Genomic DNA, 21,113 nt, shown 5'->3' on the forward strand with positions numbered 1-21,113 from the left:
AAATAAATGTTGCCCTATTTTTTCTCTACAACACACAGTATTACAGACCCCTATAAATATAATGCAATGCAATTCACAAGAACCATAACAAGATTTCAATGAGCACATTTTTTACAATTGCCGACGAAAATAGCTTCTCAAAGGTTAGACCTTTTGCAGAGATCTTATATATAGATATGAACAGCTAGGTGTACCTAATAAACAGCGGGTTTTGTGGACGTGTAGAGGCAAATCTTCTAAACCTTTGGTAGAAATTGGATACAGTGCAATTTGTGGACAAAACAACAACTTTACTCAAAGTGTTGCTGAACTACAGTATGTCTTTTTTTGTATTCTACAGAGGAAAACATCTACTTCTAAGAGGGCCATCAATGATCAATGATTTAATTGAAAATCAATCCAAACTAATGTGATAGATTGCAAAAAAAAAGCAAAAACATGTTGTTCCAGTAATAGGTCTGTCAGCAAAGATTGCAAACTAATGAACCCCATTTAATTACAACTCGTGTCCTTGAAGTATTTCTGGAGTCTCACAGGACTGTGTCTCTCACAGTATAACACACCCACTGAGAACTGTAGTCCTTTAGTGATTTCTCCTAGTTTACTGAGGACATGACAGCGGTAGGTCTTACTATTAAAGAAGAAACCCCCTGAAGTCTAACAGCTTGTGGTCATCACTGTACTCATTAACAGGACCACAGTCAAGTCACTGTGACCTCTCTGGGCCTGCTACCTCTCCCGATGTGTACAAAAACACAGCAGCCGTCTGAAAAGTCACGGTGACCCCCTCAAATCAACAGCACTGCTTTGTGGCTTCACTTTCACCCAGACAGAACATTAACTGTAAAACATCATCAGAACCTCAGCATCAGACCCTCAGTATCAGAACCTCAGTATCAGACCCTCAGTATCAGACCCTCAGTATCAGACCCTCAGTATCAGACCCTCAGCATCAGACCCTCAGCATCAGAACCTCAGCATCAGAACCTCAGTATCAGACCCTCAGTATCAGACCCTCAGTATCAGACCCTCAGTATCAGACCCTCAGTATCAGACCCTCAGTATCAGAACCTCAGCATCAGACCCTCAGTATCAGACCCTCAGCATCAGACCCTCAGTATCAGACCCTCAGTATCAGACCCTCAGTATCAGAACCTCAGCATCAGAAGCTCAGCATCAGAACCTCAGCATCAGAACCTCAGTATCAGACCCTCAGTATCAGACCCTCAGTATCAGACCCTCAGTATCAGACCCTCAGTATCAGAACCTCAGTATCAGACCCTCAGTATCAGAACCTCAGCATCAGACCCTCAGTATCAGACCCTCAGTATCAGACCCTCAGTATCAGACCCTCAGTATCAGACCCTCAGTATCAGAACCTCAGCATCAGAAGCTCAGCATCAGAACCTCAGCATCAGAACCTCAGTATCAGACCCTCAGTATCAGACCCTCAGTATCAGACCCTCAGTATCAGAACCTCAGCATCAGACCCTCAGTATCAGACCCTCAGTATCAGACCCTCAGTATCAGACCCTCAGTATCAGAACCTCAGCATCAGAAGCTCAGCATCAGAACCTCAGCATCAGAACCTCAGTATCAGACCCTCAGTATCAGACCCTCAGTATCAGACCCTCAGTATCAGACCCTCAGTATCAGACCCTCAGCATCAGAACCTCAGCATCAGACCCTCAGTATCAGACCCTCAGTATCAGACCCTCAGTATCAGACCCTCAGTATCAGACCCTCAGTATCAGAACCTCAGCATCAGAACCTCAGCATCAGACCCTCAGTATCAGACCCTCAGTATCAGACCCTCAGTATCAGACCCTCAGTATCAGACCCTCAGCATCAGACCCTCAGCATCAGAACCTCAGCATCAGAACCTCAGCATCAGAACCTCAGTATCAGACCCTCAGACCCTCAGTATCAGACCCTCAGTATCAGACCCTAAGCATCAGACCCTCAGACCCTCAGTATCAGACCCTCAGCATCAGACCCTAAGCATCAGACCCTCAGTATCAGAACCTCAGTATCAGACCCTCAGTATCAGACCCTCAGTATCAGACCCTCAGTATCAGACCCTCAGTATCAGACCCTCAGCATCAGACCCTCAGCATCAGACCCTCAGTATCAGACCCTCAGTATCAGACCCTCAGTATCAGACCCTCAGTATCAGAACCTCAGCATCAGAACCTCAGCATCAGACCCTCAGTATCAGACCCTCAGTATCAGACCCTCAGTATCAGACCCTCAGTATCAGACCCTCAGCATCAGACCCTCAGCATCAGAACCTCAGCATCAGAACCTCAGCATCAGAACCTCAGTATCAGACCCTCAGACCCTCAGTATCAGACCCTCAGTATCAGACCCTAAGCATCAGACCCTCAGACCCTCAGTATCAGACCCTCAGCATCAGACCCTAAGCATCAGACCCTCAGTATCAGAACCTCAGTATCAGACCCTCAGTATCAGACCCTCAGTATCAGACCCTCAGTATCAGACCCTCAGTATCAGACCCTCAGCATCAGACCCTCAGTATCAGAACCTCAGCATCAGAACCTCAAAATCAGAACCTCAGCATCAGACCCTCAGTATCAGACCCTAAGCATCAGACCCTCAGACCCTCAGTATCAGACCCTCAGTATCAGACCCTCAGTATCAGACCCTCAGTATCAGACCCTCAGCATCAGACCCTAAGCATCAGACCCTCAGACCCTAAGCATCAGACCCTCAGTATCAGAACCTCAGCATCAGACCCTCAGACCCTAAGCATCAGACCCTCAGTAGCAGACCCTCAGTATCAGACCCTCAGTTTCAGACCCTCAGTTTCAGACCCTCAGTATCAGACCCTCAGTAGCAGACCCTCAGTATCAGACCCTCAGTTTCAGACCCTCAGTATCAGACCCTCAGTTTCAGACCCTCAGTTTCAGACCCTCAGTATCAGACCCTCAGTATCAGACCCTCAGTATCAGACCCTCAGTATCAGACCCTCAGTATCAGACCCTCAGTTTCAGACCCTCAGTATCAGACCCTCAGTTTCAGACCCTCAGTTTCAGACCCTCAGTATCAGACCCTCAGTATCAGACCCTCAGTTTCAGACCCTCAGTTTCAGACCCTCAGTTTCAGACCCTCAGTATCAGACCCTCAGTATCAGACCGAATACATCCAGCTTCTGAATTCAGGAACTAAACTATGATCTGATCTGAACACACTCAACAAAACTCCCACACACTGTCTGTTGTGCAAAAGTCACAGCAAAATGTACAGTGTTATCATATCAATGGTTTTACCAACTTTTATTCTGAAATGTCAAAATACTTTTAGGAATATTGTGGGAAATGCAGTTTTTGGCTTTTAGTGCAGCAACAGGCTTGGGGAATAATGGATTACATCTATCAGGATTTTTTGGGTTTTTTAAGATTTAATCATATTACTGATACATTCCAAATCGGGATTACTAGCAGGATTTCACTTTCTTGGTTCATTTGTACTTTTTTTTTTAATTCAATAGGTATTCCTATAACACACTTACATAGAAAACATCTTATTGAAATGTCTTTATCATATATTTATTAACATTGCATTTGATATTGACGTTATTCAGAAGTAACAGAAAGCACTAAGGTTGCATTACTTTTATGTTTTGGTACTCAGATTAGGTTACTGATTACATTTTTTTACAGGTCAATAGTTATTGTAACGGAAATAAATTGCTGCCACTCCAGTGTCTGTGCGATAAAGCTGCAATACTGAAAAGCAGTGTATTAGCGTCGTTCATATGAGGTAACAAACGCACAGATATTACCCAAATGTGCAGATTCCATCGGCTTGTATTCTGACACAAATACTCATATTTTTTAATTCAGTGCACATTTGTGTCAAGTCAAACAGAACTGGACTAGGTTGGATTTCATAAATATCCCTCATACCCTGCATCATTTATTCATTTGGATTACACATTCAGAAATATTAGATTTTTTAAATGTGGCTTTTGTGAACATGTTTTCTGTCAGTTCATATCAGAATTGTGTTCCAGGGCTGGGAATGTCATCCTGTATGACTGAACCCCCTTAAGGCTCTCTAATGCGGCCCTGGCATGGCCCCTCAGAAGACCTGTCAACACATGGGGCCCGAGCTGTCTGTCTGCCACACAGCGAGCGTCAGGCCCACAGACGGCCGCAGGAGAAACACCAGCAGGCTGCGGCCCACACATCACACTCAGAGACCCTCAGCAGTACGGTTACTGACAGAAGCAATACACACTACAGACAGAACAAAAGGAAAACCCCAGAAGATGCAAAAGACGTGTACAGGAGCGTTTCATATCTGACTGGAAAACACTCAAATGCCCCAGGCATCTTCTCTTGCTAATGTCTGGCATTAATATGCTTAAACCTAACATTACATCCTCCATGATGATGCAAATGAAAAGATACATTAAAAAGATTATATTGTTTTAAAATATAGAAGAGTTTTTCCAGCCCTTACAACTGCAACAGAGTGACAAGTGTTCTCTTTAGTGGGTCGCTTCCCATCCGTTTCAACAGTTCTATTCCCTCAAGAAAATATCAATTATTAAAGGACTTGGATCCAAATCAGACAAATTGATCCGGACATCCCCGGTAATAATAAAGTCAAGAAATAATGCATTACATGTTTGCTGCCTAATCCTTCTTGTTAACTTATCTATTGATCTCAGGAATAGTAGGATTTAGTGGCATCTGCTATTTAGAAACATTAAAGTAAATACCAGACAACCTTAAACAGGAATGATACCATGTGTGAAATGATTCATATACTGTACAGATGCAACCACATAGGTACCAACTTGTGATATGATTGTGTCTCTAAATAAAGAGAAATACAATTAAAACTTCTTACAAGAGGGTACTGTATTTGTATCTGCAGTCCCTGGAGTGGAAAGCATACACTGAGGTATAGAGACTGGGTTAAGTGCCCAAATATAGCTTGGCAGGGTGATTTATGGTGTTTCTGCTCACCTTTGCTCTGCAGGAATAGATAAAACATCATTCGGGATCTGTCATTTGCACATAGGCGCCGGGGCTCCACAGCGACGTACAGCAGCCCGGGACATTTTGGTGCAATGCAGCAATAAAATTAATGGGGAAAGGGGTTTTAACTAACTTTGTTCACAGTTAGATGATGAGACAATGACTCCCCCCTGGCCACAAATACCACCATCCTATGGATTCAGGACATTAAATAAGAAGACCTGCCGCTGTTAGGATTTACACTGCGTCACTTCCCACATCAGTGGAGATGAAACATGAAATCAACGTAGGTAACAATGTTTTTAAGTTGTTCAAGTCAGTATACTAGTAAAATGAATTTATATATAACTTGGTTTTATCACCTTTAAGCTTTTTTGTTTCTTTTTTATTCCAGTGTGTTTAAATGCTCAATATATGGCACCATCCTTACTAAAATAACCACATTACGCTTGCTAACTGAGCATTAGATAAAAAGATTGACATGTCTTGGTGGTATTTAGTGAGAGTTGGGGTATGATAAGCTTAGCATGAAGACTGGAAGCAGGGGAAATCAGTTTTTCTGGCTCTATCCAAAGGCTTTAGGTGAAGTTATTTCATTTCATTTCTTGTAGTAGACATATACTTAAACTTTGGAGTGAGCCATGCAGCCTATTCTATTTCAAGATGCATTACAGTTTTCATGCAAGACTAAGCTAATGTATGTGCTGGTTCTAGCATTTGTTTCCTCTACCCTCTACAATGAACTCCAAGGAACTTTGGGACACTATGAAGGCAATCACAAATATGACTCCAGCTAAAAAAACTCTCTGTACCTCTGATGACCTGCAAAAAGCAAATGAACTGAATGACTTTTACATGAGATTTGAAACCCAGGACATCTCCTCTGAATGTACAGACATCTTAGAGACAATCTCTGCTACTGACCAGGATGAAAGGGTGGTTATTGACCCTTTAAAGGTCCGATCACTTTTCAAACACAACTGTACTAAGAAGGCCACAGGGCCAGATGGCATCTCTGCATTCCTTCTCAAGACATTTTCAGAAGAACTGACATCAGCATGGTGTCCCATATTTCAAAAATCTGTTGATCTTCACACCATCCCACCCTCTGGAAAAAATCAATAATAAAACCTGTGTCCAAAAAACCTTGTCCAAAGGTTGATGAATGATTTTAGGCCTGTTGCATTGACATCCATTGTCATGAAATGTTTTGAGAGGATCATGGTGCCGCTGCTAAAGAAAGAGGTTGATGTACATCTAGACCCTTTTCAGTTTGCCTACAAGCAAGGGCGTGGCACAGACGATGCTCTAAATAGCATCACACACCTGGTCACTAAACACCTGGAAGACCCTAAGGCATATGTACGCCTACTGTTTGTGGATTTCAGCTCGGCTTTTAACACACTGCAGCCTCACATCTTGCTTCAAAAACTAATACAAATCAGTATAAATCCTTTTATCTTGAAATGGTATTTTTAGTTTTTAACCAATCACACTCAGCATGTCAGGGTCAACAATGCCCTCTCAGAGCCCCGGACCATCAGTACAGGAGCCCCCCAGGGTTGTGTGAGCTCCCCGGTCCTCTTCACACTGTACACAAACGACTGTACGAGAATCCACCCGGAGAATTACATCATCAAATTCTCAGATGATACAGCCATCCTTGGCTTAATGCACAAAGGCAGCAGTTAATCAGCTTACCACTCTGAAATAGAAAGATTTGTGTAGTGGTGTGATGTTAACCATCTAGTGCTGAATGTGAAGAAGACTGAGGAGATGGTGTGGGACCCAAAGGCAGTGGATGACCTTAGGCCGGTGGTTATCCACAATGAACCCATAACTCAGGTCAGCTCCTATGAGTATCTTGGTGTCCATCTAGATAATACACTCAGCTGGAAGGCGCATGTTCAAGGTCTGTGCTCTAGACTTCAACAGCGATTGTACTTTCTGCGTCGACTCCGGGCTTTCGGAGTCGACCAGAAGTTCATGTTACTGTTCTATCATGCAGTGTTGGAGAGCATCATTAGGTATGGTCAGGGTTCATACACTTTTTCACCAATGATTTTCAATGACTTTTCCATGACTTCTCAATGACCTTTACCTAATTTTCCATGACCAAAAAAAAATGACCACTGAAAATGGTTTATTTTAACATGGAACATGAAAATAAGGTCTGCATATGAAACATGTAGTGCCTATCTAAAACAAATCAAATAGTAGGCTTACTAGCTTCTACACGCTAAAGCAACTGTAGTCAGGGATGCAAAGTCATCAGGTATGAAAAAGGTGACAAGGATCCGAGCCCCTCGACCCCACGGGATATCGGCTTTAAAATGAGGAATAACAGAGGATTTTAGCAGTCAGAACAGCTAAAGCAGCAGTGTCAATAATAACAGAAACGCCAAAGAGTTACATCTAATAGAAATATATAAAAGCATTTATTTTAATTGTGTAGCAGTCAGTTTATAATTTTGGCAGCACTGTTGAGCATTTTGAAAATGTATTTTCATGCCTCTGTGCAAGGCTTAGTATTTTTATAATACTTTTCTACTTTTACTCAAGTACAAGATCTGAGTACTTCTACTTTTACTCAAGTACAAGATCTGAGTACTTCTACTTTTACTCAAGTACAAGATCTGAGTACTTCTACTTGTATTAAGTACAAGATCTGAGTACTTCTACTTTTACTCTAGTACAATCTCTATACTTATACCACCTCTGTTTATAGCCTATGAAAAAAACTATTAGAAAACGAAGGCTAAAGCTAACGTTAGCAGATAGTGACAATGTATGCTAGCTACATCACGCTCTGCTCTGAACACCTGAACGGCCCGTTCTAACAGCTGTTCACCAGCGGTGTAGTCTGTGCCACAGTGACTCCGCACAGTTAACGAACGCACCGTAGATAATGTAGCTGACCCTCATCCCGGAGCAGCAGAGTTCAGCCGGCCCGACAGGCAGGAAGTCTCGAGCACACAGCTCGCGCACACAGCTCGCGCTTCATGCGCATCATGATGGCACATAACAGCTCGCGACCGCAGATTATTTCGGCGATTAGATAAAATGTAAATTATATTTGACGCAACTTTAGTTACATTTCCATGACTTTTCCAAAACTTTTAGAAAAATATTGTTTTCCATAACTTTTCCAGGGCCTGGAATTTGAGTTTTGAATTTCCATGACTTTTCCAGGTTTTCAATGACCGTACGAACCCTGTATGGTATTACTGCCTGGTATGGTAACTTGACAGTGCAGTCAAAGTCACAGATCGCTCGCCTGGTACAGACTGCTATGAAAATGATGGGGGTTCAAAAACACCCATCTCTTCAAAACATATACGAGCAGTCCATTATCAGACAGGCAAATAAAATTGTGTTTGATCCCACCCACATACTCCACCCAGAATTCCAGCTCCTACCTTCTGGTAGAAGATTCAGTGTCCCCAAGAGCAGGCTGAACCGCTATAAGCACTCATTCCTACCTATTAAGCTTCTTAACATTCACATGAAATTAAATGTTGGCCATGAGGGTAGTGCAATAGGTCGCCATTGTCAGTATGTGCATCTGTGTATTGTGTTTGTTCAAACGGTGTATGACTGATGATATGTGTATGTTTCTTAATGTCCACTATGTTTGTATATGTACATGTATGCGGAACTGCAGGACGGAGTCCATAACAAATTTCCTTACGGGGACAATAAAGTATATTGTATCGTATTGTATCGTACCCCTGAGAAAGAAATCAGTTATAGCCGCTTTTAACCAAACAAAACAATTTTCACGAAACTGTGGGAGGGTCAGGGTTTCTAAACATTTAACAACCTATTAATGTGTCATACCCACTTAACGGGAAGAAACTCAGCTAACTGGCTATATGAACCATTTTTACCTAAACAAAACACAAGTCTAACGCCACACCTCTGAATCAGCACTAAGCAAAAGGGTGCTAACCCACTTAGCACATAACTCACGGTAGCGATATTTTATACTTCATGCATCTGCATAAACTAGATATCATATGAAAGCTGAGATTCCAATGGTATAAGTATCATCACTGTGCGACCAGAACTCACGGCAGCGAAGGCCAGCAAAGACAACACACAACTTCACTTTATGTGGCCAAAACAGCAAATACGTCTTACCTTTGCTGTTTTCTGATCAAAAGTTGTGTTCAAGGGCATTAAAACGCATATAAACGCTTATGAAGGTTAATCCAATGTATCTGTGTCACTTTGAAATGATTACTGATAATCCATCATAACATTTATGTCAATAAACGTAGTTTTCTATAGAGCGTAACCCAGCTTCCGGTTTTGGGCATGCTGGCTGCACATCACTCTCATTCACCAATGGTAATGTTAAAATGGATTTAGGAACCCCCCCTCGATTCTATTGGCTCTAATGGTTCAAAAGAGGTGTCAATCACCAAAATCGACCGATGGGTTCTAGAGATATGGCAAATCCACCCAAATGACCCCAGAGGTGTTTTTTTTTTTCTAAACCTCTAAAAAGGTCAAATGTCACTTGTTTTGCATCAATCTTGATACAGGGTACTTATTATATGTTATAGTTTGGATTCCTAAAGCTTTTGGCCTACTATCCCATCATTCAAGCGTGGTTTTCACTATAAGTAATGGGGTTTTTTTCAATCTGATTTTACTTTAAAATAAAAACATCTATATTTATTCTGACTTTTCTACATCCAACTCACAGGTTTATCATTACTTTGAGAAAAAAGATGATTAATTTACCCCTTTTAGAAGGGAAGTTATAGTCATTTGTTCTGGGCATGTCATTTTCGAGCCTGAGACTTGAAAAACAGGCTCGGGGCTTAACAGGAACCAAACCATAAAGGTAGCATTGTTTTCACAAAGATTACATTTGGATCTGACTGAAAATGTACATTTGTTGTCATTGTGCGTAAAGCTTTCTTGTTACCTATTTCAACTTTTAGATGTTGACTTTTACGAAAAGTCTCACTTCATATTACATGGATTGACATGTTTTTCTACCCGAGCACAGCTCTCTTTGCAAACTTCCCTGAACTCATTTCCAGCGCAGCAGCTCCTCCAGCTGAGTGCTTGACGTCTGTGACTAAAAGGTCAAACTGTGATAAACCTCATGATATGCTCTGAGAGTTCCTGCACCAAATGGCAGAGAAGAAAATAGCCAATCAGCTCACTGCACTGCAACACTGAGAGAACTTTTCTACAAAAAGGGGAAATTACTAACAGTGCATAACAGCAGGTCTGTGTATAGTCCCTGGTTTCAGTTCACATCCTCCATGCTGATCGCTGGTGTTCCCACCATTTCTCTCCATCTCTCTTCACTTATTTTCTTTCTTGCTGCTCACTCTCTCCATCCTCTCATCTGAGTGCGCCAAGAATTTCAAAGTCAATGCCTTGTTGGCAATATTGAATATGAAAGCTATCCCTCTTCTGTTGACATTTCATTATTCATGATAAGCTCCTCCATATGCAATTGGTCATTAATGCTGACATTTAGAAGTCTTTTCATGCACTTTGAGCTACAGAAATAATTATTTAAAGTCCAAATGTCCAGTCTTTCTTTGAAGCAACCTATATAACCAATGGCGTTTTGACAACACAGAAAAATATACACACTTATACGAGAAGCTACCACATTTAAATGTGCTACCTTAGCCTTGCCCCCCATAAACAGAGAAGCTAATATCGTTTATCGCTTTTATTTCCTTTTCATTGGTGGCTCACATCGCTTTCTGCTGTGATGCTGTGATTGGGGTTATTGTAACAAAACCCTTATGATGTGATTTCAGCCATCAGCAAAAATGCATACGAGCTCTGAATCAGCAGTCCACAGAGAGGGGAGAAATGATTTGCTCGCAGTCGTGCTGTCATGGCCCGCTGACGCCATCCAGCTACGTTCATTAATCACTCACGCCAACACACACACAGAAACACACACACACACACGCATACGCTCTGCAGGTGCATACTCTGGAAAGAGCTGGGTGAAATGGAGAGTATGTTCTGCAGCAAATTACTGCATCAAAACACTTTCTCTGAACAAGTAGTTTTAAGTGGGGAAATGCAATAATCGTACAGGTTACACAGATAAGATTTCTGCATAATCATCAATATGTAAATGCAAGTGGTGTGTGCAGAGCGCTACAGGCGTTCTGCAGTGCCCACAGATGGCTGCAGTGGGCAGTTGTGAATCATTTGAATACAACTACACGCCAAGAGAAGCAGATGCTACACAAGAGAGGTTTAGGTTTTGACAGAAATAGTGTTAGACCTTCTGATATTAATACAGCTTAATGTGCAATATGATTCCTGTCTTATACTTCAGCTTTAGTGATGTTGGCATAAGCCTTACACTTGATTTAACTGTTGAAAATTATGTATTTAAAATAGCTTTTTACCCAAAAGAAGAAAGCTGGAAGAAAATGGCAAAATCCCAGAGAGTGACGTCACTTTATATCCAATTGCAAGCTTTGGATAATTTGATTAAAAGGTTGAAAATATACCCAAATACTGTATCTTAAAATTCAGGTTTCAGGAATTGGGAGACATATGATCTCAAACAACAGGCTCATGAAGGACACCTTTAAAGATGTAGCCTCAGGAGACTGTTGAAATAGCATGACCGCAGGAGAGTAGTGGAGCAGGGATTTAGATTAAAGTAATGAACACACACTACAGAGCATCATGCCTTAGAGCTCAGAGATCCACTTAACTCATGTACTCCATTCATTTAAACAACTCAAACTACATTGGATTCTCCTCCTGATGACACACACACACACACAGCTGCCTGATTGCTTGTATGTAATGATGGCTGTGAGGGTTTACGGACTGCTGGAATATAGCCAGCTGCTGTGGGAGTCCCTGTGTGGATGCCCAAACTGTGTTTGATGGAAAGTGTGTCTGTTTTTTCAGTATTTTGTTCATACACTGATTATTATACAGTGTATGAGTGTAATTAACTTTCATTAACTGAAAACACACCAAGGATGCTGGCTGATGAAGAAGACGAAGTAAGCTATGTAGCCAATATAAGGCTTAGCAGTACAGATAAATGTGGGCTCACTATTTGGCAAGCAACAGGTCACAGTTGCCCTGTTTATCTCATGTCTTATAAAAGCTTATTAATGATTTATAAAGTGTTCACAACCTAATTAATAAATGAATTACAAACTATTCGTAAACCCTTTATAAGTGTAGTCTTATTGTAAAGTGGTACCGAAAATGTTTAGTGAGGTAACACATCAAACTGAGGGTTCATTTTCTCATAGACTTCTACACAATCTGATCCCCCTTTTTTTCTCAATTTTGTCTTAATTCTCACCTTTTTTGGCATGTAAAAACTGAAAGCTGAACTATAAACAGCTGAAGAGTCATAAAGTGCAACTTGTGGTATAAATCCATCAAAAATAAACTACGCCAAGGAGACCTTTTGAGATAATCTCAACTGTGATTCCATTAAGAATCCACTCAACTCTTTTGTCTTATTGGGGAACTTTATTTAAGGACTTAATGATGTTCCTGTATTCAATTCCAGGCAACTGATTGGCTAACTGATCTCATCCTGACAATCCTCACAATGATGTGGTGCAGACCCATGTAACAAGCCAAACCTTCTTTTGTGTTTAGATGGAGCCGAGATAATAATAAATGGTCAGGTTCAGCCCAGCATTGTCAGCTGCTGGGCTAAAGCAAACACTGATGTAGACAGGCAAACATTAATTTACTGGCTTGGATGTTTGAAAAATATCTATTGATGCAGCAAACACCTGTTTATTTTTCCAACCTTTTGATCCAATCTCACTTCCCATTCAGCTCACTGGGACAGCTTTATGGTAAAACTCATCTGTCACTTTCCTCCTCTTTGTTCCACTCGCAGGGTTTACTACACTGCAGCGGCTCTCCCGACTGAGCACAGCCCACAGCACGGAGAGGAAAGAGCATCAATCCCCGGGCAGTCTTTTGACGTAGTCGCGTCCCATAATTAGATTTTGGGCTGTCCTGCTGCCTGTGGAAATCAATTCTCCCCACAGCGTTGTACAGTGAGGAGACTGTCCGGACGCATGCGCGCGCGCACACACACACTGCACCGACTCCCGAGTTATGGATGGGTCTGTCCTCTCTCTCTGCGCATCTCAGTCACTGCAGGTTCGCTCTGCCTGCAGATGGGAAAGCACGGGGGTTGCCTGCTCCGTGCGCGTGAGCCAACTCATATTTCCACGAGCATTGAGCACGACACGATTGCAACATCATTCACCACGACCACGACACACACATGTGACATCTGGGAAGTCCCTAGATCGTCTGTTATAATATTTAGTATTTTTGCAGATTGAAATGTGTGCAATTTCGAGTTTTATCTTTCATATTTTATGCATGTCTCTTAATAATTGCAATTTGTTGGCTCATACTTGTGCTGTAACAATGTTAATGTCCCCTCTGTGGGACGAATACAGAATTTCTGATTCTATAATTGTGCGCAATTTAGTTTTGCAGCATTTCATTAAAAACTAAAACTTTGTTATAAGAACAAATCACGTGTGTATAATGCTTATGCTGGAAACTCTTAGAAAGTTCCCCAACTTTTCCATCAATCATGTGCACGTTGTGGCTGTGTTCATAATTCTATTTCAATGACAGAATAAAAAGCACTTTCATAGGTGCATGCGATATCCCATTCTTCCATCTTGCATATTAAATTATCCAAAAAGGCTGATTAAGATACGATCTTTCACTACAGTGCCGAGGGAGGTGAAGTTAAAGTCTAGTTTCTCAGATTTGAAAAGCAAAGAAAATACTCACAGCCTGCAGAGGACCAGATGCATGGTACCGAGCTCGACCAGTCGCCTCTCCCTGGTTTCCCTCTATGAGGCAGCAGAGATGGAGAGCATCGGGCCGAGATTTCTTGTTTCTTGTCTTCTCCGATGCAGCGGTTTCTCTGCTGCAGTCCGAGGGAGACGAGAGAGGCTGGGAGGTGGGAAGCGTGAGTGTGTACGGGGGAGGGGAAGGGAGGGGGAGGAGGCAGGGAGGGAATAGGCAGACTGAATCAATAGGCAAGCATCCTACATGGACAAACAATAGTGGGCATTCTTTCCGTATATTATAGTACAACAACATGTGGTGAATGCTCATTGATGCAGGGTGGCTGGCAGCATCACAGGCTGCTGAGTTTGAAGAGAGGATGAGAACAAAGAGGAAGGATGGAGCTGAAATATGGCTCCTGGGAAGAAGTTTACTGAGCGATGACGGACTGTTGCTGAGTCTGCAACGTCAACTTAAAACCACTGGAGTGCTACACTGCCAGAATTCAAATCTAATGATGCAAAAAATCTGCTTTCAATTTAAAAGCAGAGATTTTCAAGTAAAATTAAGATTATGATTTCAAATTACCTCTTCAACATCATACTGTAGGCCTACATCTGACAAGTGCATGTCTATAGGTTTGTCATGTGTTTATTTCAGGCCTTTGTGTAATTGAAGATAACACCAAAACTGAATTTCCCCTGCAAGATTTATAAAGTGATCTTAATCCAACCCGGTATCATGGCAAGACGTGAACATGTGATGATTTACCATGCTGGGAGACGTGAAGATGTCACGATTTCGTCCCTTCAAACGTGACAGTTACACGGTATTGTTAACATGGACCAAATACCCGGAAATGCCAAGCAAATGCTGTACCACGACGGTCGGTTGTTATTGTCATTATTAATATAATAATGATTTATTTTTTAATAGTCACACTCGATTTTGCCGATTTTCTTGTTGCCCCAGCTGGTCGACACCTCTTTTAGCAGAAACAAAGGCTACATTAATGTATTAAATCGATGTTAATCCATGCTTGTGGATGTGGAATTAACGGACGTGACGTTGTGCGATTGCGTTGCCAGGCAACAACTTGGCTTCATGTTCATTTACAAACTCTTCAACTAGAACCGTAGTTATATTAAAAAACATTTTAGAATGCCTCACGAAATACTTTAATGTAAATTACAATTTAAATGTGAAAGACTGTATGTATAACAAAATACATCCGTCAAAAACAATACCGGAAACAGACGTAGGCAAGATCCTCAGCTTGGTGATTGGATGGTTTAGTGCACGTTGGGATATGGTGTTTATGCGATGTGAAATCCGAAAACATTTTTTCAAAATAAAATACTTTATTCCGAGTGTGCTTGCTTTTCTCTTTGAAAGTCATCACATAACGGCATTGTAATACACGGTTCGGCTGCATTAAATATTACATATCTGCCGTAGTTCTCTATTTATAGAACCCTGCTGAGAAGACTTCTAGACAAACAGGAGAACTGCCGCCAAAACTGAAAACGTGGATCATAAATATATCAGCAATTACACAACATCTTAGATTTCTTTTCACACAATACGTCTCCTTGCAGTATCAACACTAATTCGGCTGACTTTTATATTTGATCCAATTGGTAGATAGGCTGTATTTACACCATAACGGTGCACAGCGGATCGAAAGGAAAACCTAGTGGTTAAAGCACGTTATTGAATTTTATTATGATATTGCTTATATATATTGCGTTCCAGAGCTCGAACGTGAACTGTGAGGCTCTATCCGAGGAAATGTCTGACGGGGTGCCAAAACGACACACCCACGTCGCAATGAAAGCCTGTCTGCGGTTGATGTTGACACGAGAGGAACCGCCTCCGGCCAACGGGTTGTCCTGTCCACCATGGTGAGGAGGTAGAAAAAGCCCTGAGAGGAGGGCAATGGACCAACCAGGTCGATATTGACTTGGTCAAACCTCCTCTCAGGCACCAGGAAACACTCCAAAGGTGCCTTCGTGTGGCGGTGCACCTTAGCGCGCTGACAAGCCACACACTCACCAGCCCAAGTCCTCACGTCCTTTTTCAGCCCATGCCAGACGAACTTCGCAGCCACCAAGCGCACCGAATACTTAACGCCGGGGTGTGACAGGCCGTGCACTGCCTCGAACACAGAACGCCTCCAGCTGGCGGGAACGACTGGCCGCGATAGGCCCGTGGAAACGTCACACAGGAGGGTAACGCCCGCGTCGCCGAACACCACATCCTCCAAGCGCAGCCCCGCGCCCTCCACCTTCAGAGCCTGGACGCCGGGGTCCATGACCTGGTCCGCCGCCATGCGAGTATAGTCCAGGCCCAACTGGACGGCTCCGATGACGACCCTGGAAAGGTAATCTGCCACCAGATTCGACTTGCCAGCCACGTGCTTAATGTCTGTGGTGAACTCCGAGATGTAGGAAAGCTGCCGCTGCTGACGTGCCGACCAAGGCTCCGCCACTTTAGACATGGCGAACGTGAGCGGCTTGTAGTCGACAAACGCCGTAAATTCACGGCCTTCCAGCAAAAAACGGAAGTGCCGCACAGCCAAATAAAGTCCAAGGAGCTCTCGGTCAGAAGCGCTGTACTTGCGTTCTCTGGGCGTCAGCTGGCGGCTGAAAAAGGCGAGTGGCTGCCAAGCGCCCTCCACCCACTGCTCGTGCACTGCACCAACAGCGTAGTCCGATGCGTCTGTGGTAATGGAGATGGGAGCCGTGGATGATGGGTGCGCCAACAGGGCCGCCTGAGCCAACGCGGTCTTGACCTCCGTGAAAGCAGACTCAGCTTCTGCCGTCCAGTCGATCGCCTGGATGGGGGTCGTACCTTTCAAAGCCTCATACAGCGGCCGCATAATGTGAGCGGCCCGGGCGATGAAACGGTGTCACCATCCCCAGAAACTCACGGAGCGACCGGGCTGTGAGCGGTCGAGGAAAAGCCGCAACAGCCTCCACCTTCGCCGGCAGGGGTGCTGCACCGACTTTGGTGACGCGGTGCCCGAGGAAGTCAATATAAAAAACCCCGAATTGTCACTTTGCAGGATTGATGATCAACCCGTGTTGGCTGAGCCTCGTGAAAAGGGCTCGGAGGTGTGACAGGTGCTCTTCCACCGAAGCGCTCGCGACGAGTATGTCGTCCAGGTAGACGAACACGAATGGCAGGTCCCGCAGCACCGTGTCGTGGCATCGTTGAGGCGGCGGTAATCCCCACACGGGCGCCAACCACTGTTCGTCTTGGGAACGACGTGTAGAGGAGAGGCCCAAGGACTGTCAGAACGGCGGACGATACCCAGGCGTTCCATGGTTGAAAACTCCGCCCTTGCTACTGCAAGCTTAGAAGGGTTCAACCGCCGGGCCCTGGCGTAGACTGGGGGACCTTCGGTGGTGACGTGGTGCTCCACCCCATGCTTGGTGGTGAGCGCGGAGAAGGTGGGCAGCGTCAGGTCCGGAAAGTCAGCCAACAGCCTGAGAAAAATGTCCGCTCCCCAAGGCGCCTTGCCAAGTGTACAAACGAGGGAAGAAAACGTCAAGGCATCAATCAAGCGTTTATTTTTAACGTCCACAAGGAGTCCGTGAGCACATAAAAAATCCACCCCGAGGAGGGGAAAATAAATGTCTGCCGTCACAAAATCCCAGTTGAAACGTTGTCCTCCAATACACAAACACATAGGCCTCACGCCGTATGTGCGAATGGGGCCGCCATTAGCCGTCGTCAACCGCGGTCCATGTCCCCCACGAGCGACGTCTTCCCTCGAAGCAGGAACTACACTCCGTTGAGCTCCCGTGTCACACAAAAACAAGCTTCCCGAGACTCTGTCGCTGACGAAGAGCAGCCTGCTCGTTCCGCCAACGCTCAGGGCCACTACCGAGCGCTGTCTCCTCCGTTTCCCGGAGGCTTGTAGCTGCAGGGAGCGACACACTTCTTCGTGCTGGTCCCAAACCGTGCGTGGTAAAAACACTCTCCTGTGTCTCCACGCCAATTGTGAAGCTGACAATTGAGCGGCCCGACCAAGCAAGGAGGCAGAGGGAGAACGTCCAAAAATACAACCCGGTGTGGGCATTTATTAAAACATCAACACATTACACACAGCCTCAATCCTGCTGCTGCTGTTCACGTGAGCCCAGCCTGCAGCCACCAGGATCTCACACACACACTCCCTGCCCCTAACAGACAGGGAAACAGAGCCTAAATACCCACACACACTAATCAGCAACTAGACACAGGTGAGGGGGGAGGAGACAACACAGGGCACCAGGTGCACACAATCCAGCAACAGACATAACAGGAGGGGGAACACTTTTCAAACACAAACATATAACTGAACAGAAGTACACCCATACAAACCCAACTAAACGCAGTCAGCACTTGTACAATTAATGCCACTTAACGCTATGATGTCTACACCCCCACATATTATTTGCACCCGGATTATTCTTAACCGCTGTCATTCTACACCAGCATAAGCACTTTCGGAGCTCGCGCTAACTCCCCTATCTGGTCAAGCGGAGCCGAGGACCCGACCAGCACCTGCCAGACGACATTTCAATTAATACGGTTTAATCCTTTAATAAATACTATCTCAATAATTAGTATAAATTATATAAAATGTGCAAATATGCCATGCCAAACGGTACTGTGCAATCACGCTAATAAAGTGCAAAACTGTTCACTAAAGTGCTGAGTTACAAGGCCCAAAGCCGTCAGTTCACAGTGACAAAGTTACCTTCGTCACATTTCCTTACCCCTCTCCCCAGGAAGCACAGTGTCTTAAAAGTCTCGGCTTCGGGACAACCAGTCAGCCACCCGCTTTCAACGCCGCCACCTCCAGCGGGGCTGCTGAAGCCAGTGAAGCTGTTGTCAAACATGTCGTGCTGCCACTTATCCGGAAGCTGTTTTGGCCTGTTGTAAGGCGTTGGTCTGCCTCTAGCACGACCCAGGTTCTGTCGACTCTTCGTGGGTCCGGGTCCGCCTCCTTGGCCTGCAAACGCTGCTCCTCCTGCTCCAGTCTCCCCCAAGCCTTCTTGACTGTCGCGGGGGCGCTGAGTGTCACAGCTAGCGCCACTACACCGGGCTGCTGGGTAGCCAAGATAAAAAGGTCGGCTTCTTCAGCCAATGCACGGGGCTCTGTAATGGACGTGTGTAGCGCCGTCTGGACACGGGAAGGCAAGTGGCGTAGGAATGTCTCCATGAATAAAATCCGGGGATCTTCCCCTCCTAGCAGATTTAGCATCCTCTCCATGAGCTGAGATGGCTTGCTATCCCCTAGGCCAGGGGTCGGCAACCCGCGGCCCACGGGCCGCATGCGGCCCTTTAAGCCCTCTGCTCTGGCTCCCTTGAGCTTAGACAAAAATAAGAAGGAAATAAAATAAAAGTATTTATAGGACTATTTATATTTTGTTGCATGGTTGAAAATGTTTCGTATCTTGTATTTTGAGGTGATACTGTGACACATAAATAAAAAACAAAACGGTTTTAATTAGGTCAACTAAAATATGCGTCACATCCTGCTACGGTCCCGTGCAAGCGCCTTTTCTTGGAGGCGAATAACCTGAATAAATAAATAAATCAAAGAAAAGTACCGGAGGAACACAGGATTTAATTCTGTGTGGACAGAGTTATATGCTTTCACAGCAAACGATGCTGGTATGTTTGATATGTAGAGAGAACTTGTCAACGGTGGTGCAGCCTTTACGTATCGAGGAACAACAAGGGAGAGGAAGACAGCTGACGATCTTCAGTCATAATTCAATGGGGTATGTAATTTATTTCAGAAAACACTTTTTGTTATATTCCATGGAATGCTCTTAACGTCCCGATAGCAATGAATATATTAAATGCTTTGACAATAAATACATACAAAAATTCATCTCTGGAAGCCGGAGCGCTGTAAAAAGCACGACCAATCATCTGACCCGGCCCGGCTAAAATAACTGGATGGCCTACCTGCCTGTCAGCCTTCCATCTGTGCACAAACTTATCTCGTGCCCTCATTGGTCATGTGCGCGTTCGTGTGTGTTGGAGGAGGGACTCTGTAAGAAAGTCTGAAGGAAGAGGCATATTTTTTCCGGTTGTGCACTTTCAAATTCTAGCACACTCGAGCTGGTTTCTCCATTCTTACCTACCCTACCTTTAACTCTTTTTAGGGTGCAGCTATATGTTTTATTTATTTCAAAGTGGGCCCATTTTAATAATATTTGTTTTCCCTTCAAATGTGCTGAGGACTCCCCAAGTGCTGTGTTTAATTTATTTTAAAGTAGGCCTGTGTATTATTTGTAATTCTCCTTATAAGAGTTATTTGTTTCTTATTCTTTCACAGACACATACGGGTTTTGGGCCGAGGGCGACACCGTACTTCCGGTATCCACCATTTCACACGAGGTGCAAGCAGAATATCATAGTCTATTGCCTTAATCAATATCTAGTCAACTCTAAAATACCACATATATGCATTGGCATGATAATATTATTGTGACAAGTGGGGTATTCACCTGGTGTTTCCAGAAGATAGACGTAGATGCTGCCAAAATCGACCGAAGGCCACTTTCGAGAGTCGTTTTTCCATACATCTGCAGGCAGTCTGTAAGGGCAATCGGACAACCCACACAGCTCTAGTTTACGCTGGTAACGACCTAGAGCACACCCCTCAAGTCCAGAGATGTAATCCGAAGACATGCAGCTATTTCTTAGGTCGTTAATTCAGAAAAAAAACCTAGTGCGCTCTGCCTGGATACTTTACCTAGCTGTTTATATTAGCACCTCCAAGATATTAGCACCTCCAGGAAAATGGCGTATTTATATATATATATATATATATGGCGCGCGTTGCATTGTGGGTAGCTCGTGACGTCACTGTGTGTGAAAGAATTAGAGGTTAACAGTTTTATATCATGTAATAAATAGCCTAATAAATGCAAAAAAACGGTAGTTTTTGTCTGATATAACAATAAAAAATTATGAAATATATTTTGCGGCTCCAGACAAAAAAATGTTTTGGAAAAAGGAGCAAAATGGCTCTTTTGGTCAAAAAGGTTGCAGACCCCTGCCCTAGGCCTTGAATTTCAAGAATATGGCGGGCCCTCTCCTTAGCAGATAAGCTAAATGTCTTAAGGAGAAGGGCCTTAATCACCTCATATTTGCCATGGTGTGGGGGTCCGCGATAAATCCCACCAACCTGGATGACGTAGAGCTTCCCAGCGCTGCTACTACATGGTAGTATTTCAAATCCCCATCACGGACTTGTCGGCAGGCGAAGTGCGTCTCCAC

General features: G+C 44.0%; 1 protein-coding gene across 1 annotated transcript in view; it reads right to left on the bottom strand.

Annotated features, from left to right (window-relative positions):
* Nucleotides 1–18,720, bottom strand: part of LOC117561420 (synaptic vesicle glycoprotein 2C-like) — a 60,411-nt gene extending 41,691 nt beyond the window's left edge. Inside the window, exons 1-2 of the mRNA XM_034238822.1 lie at nucleotides 18,593–18,720; nucleotides 13,824–13,988 (exon numbers count right to left, since the gene is read on the bottom strand). The gene's annotated coding sequence lies outside the window, so the exon portion shown is untranslated. The remainder of the gene's footprint in view (nucleotides 1–13,823; nucleotides 13,989–18,592) is intronic.
* Between the last annotated feature and the right edge of the window lie 2,393 nt (nucleotides 18,721–21,113).

This window comes from Gymnodraco acuticeps, unplaced genomic scaffold, assembly GCF_902827175.1.
Source record: "Gymnodraco acuticeps unplaced genomic scaffold, fGymAcu1.1, whole genome shotgun sequence".
NCBI lineage: Eukaryota > Metazoa > Chordata > Actinopteri > Perciformes > Bathydraconidae > Gymnodraco > Gymnodraco acuticeps.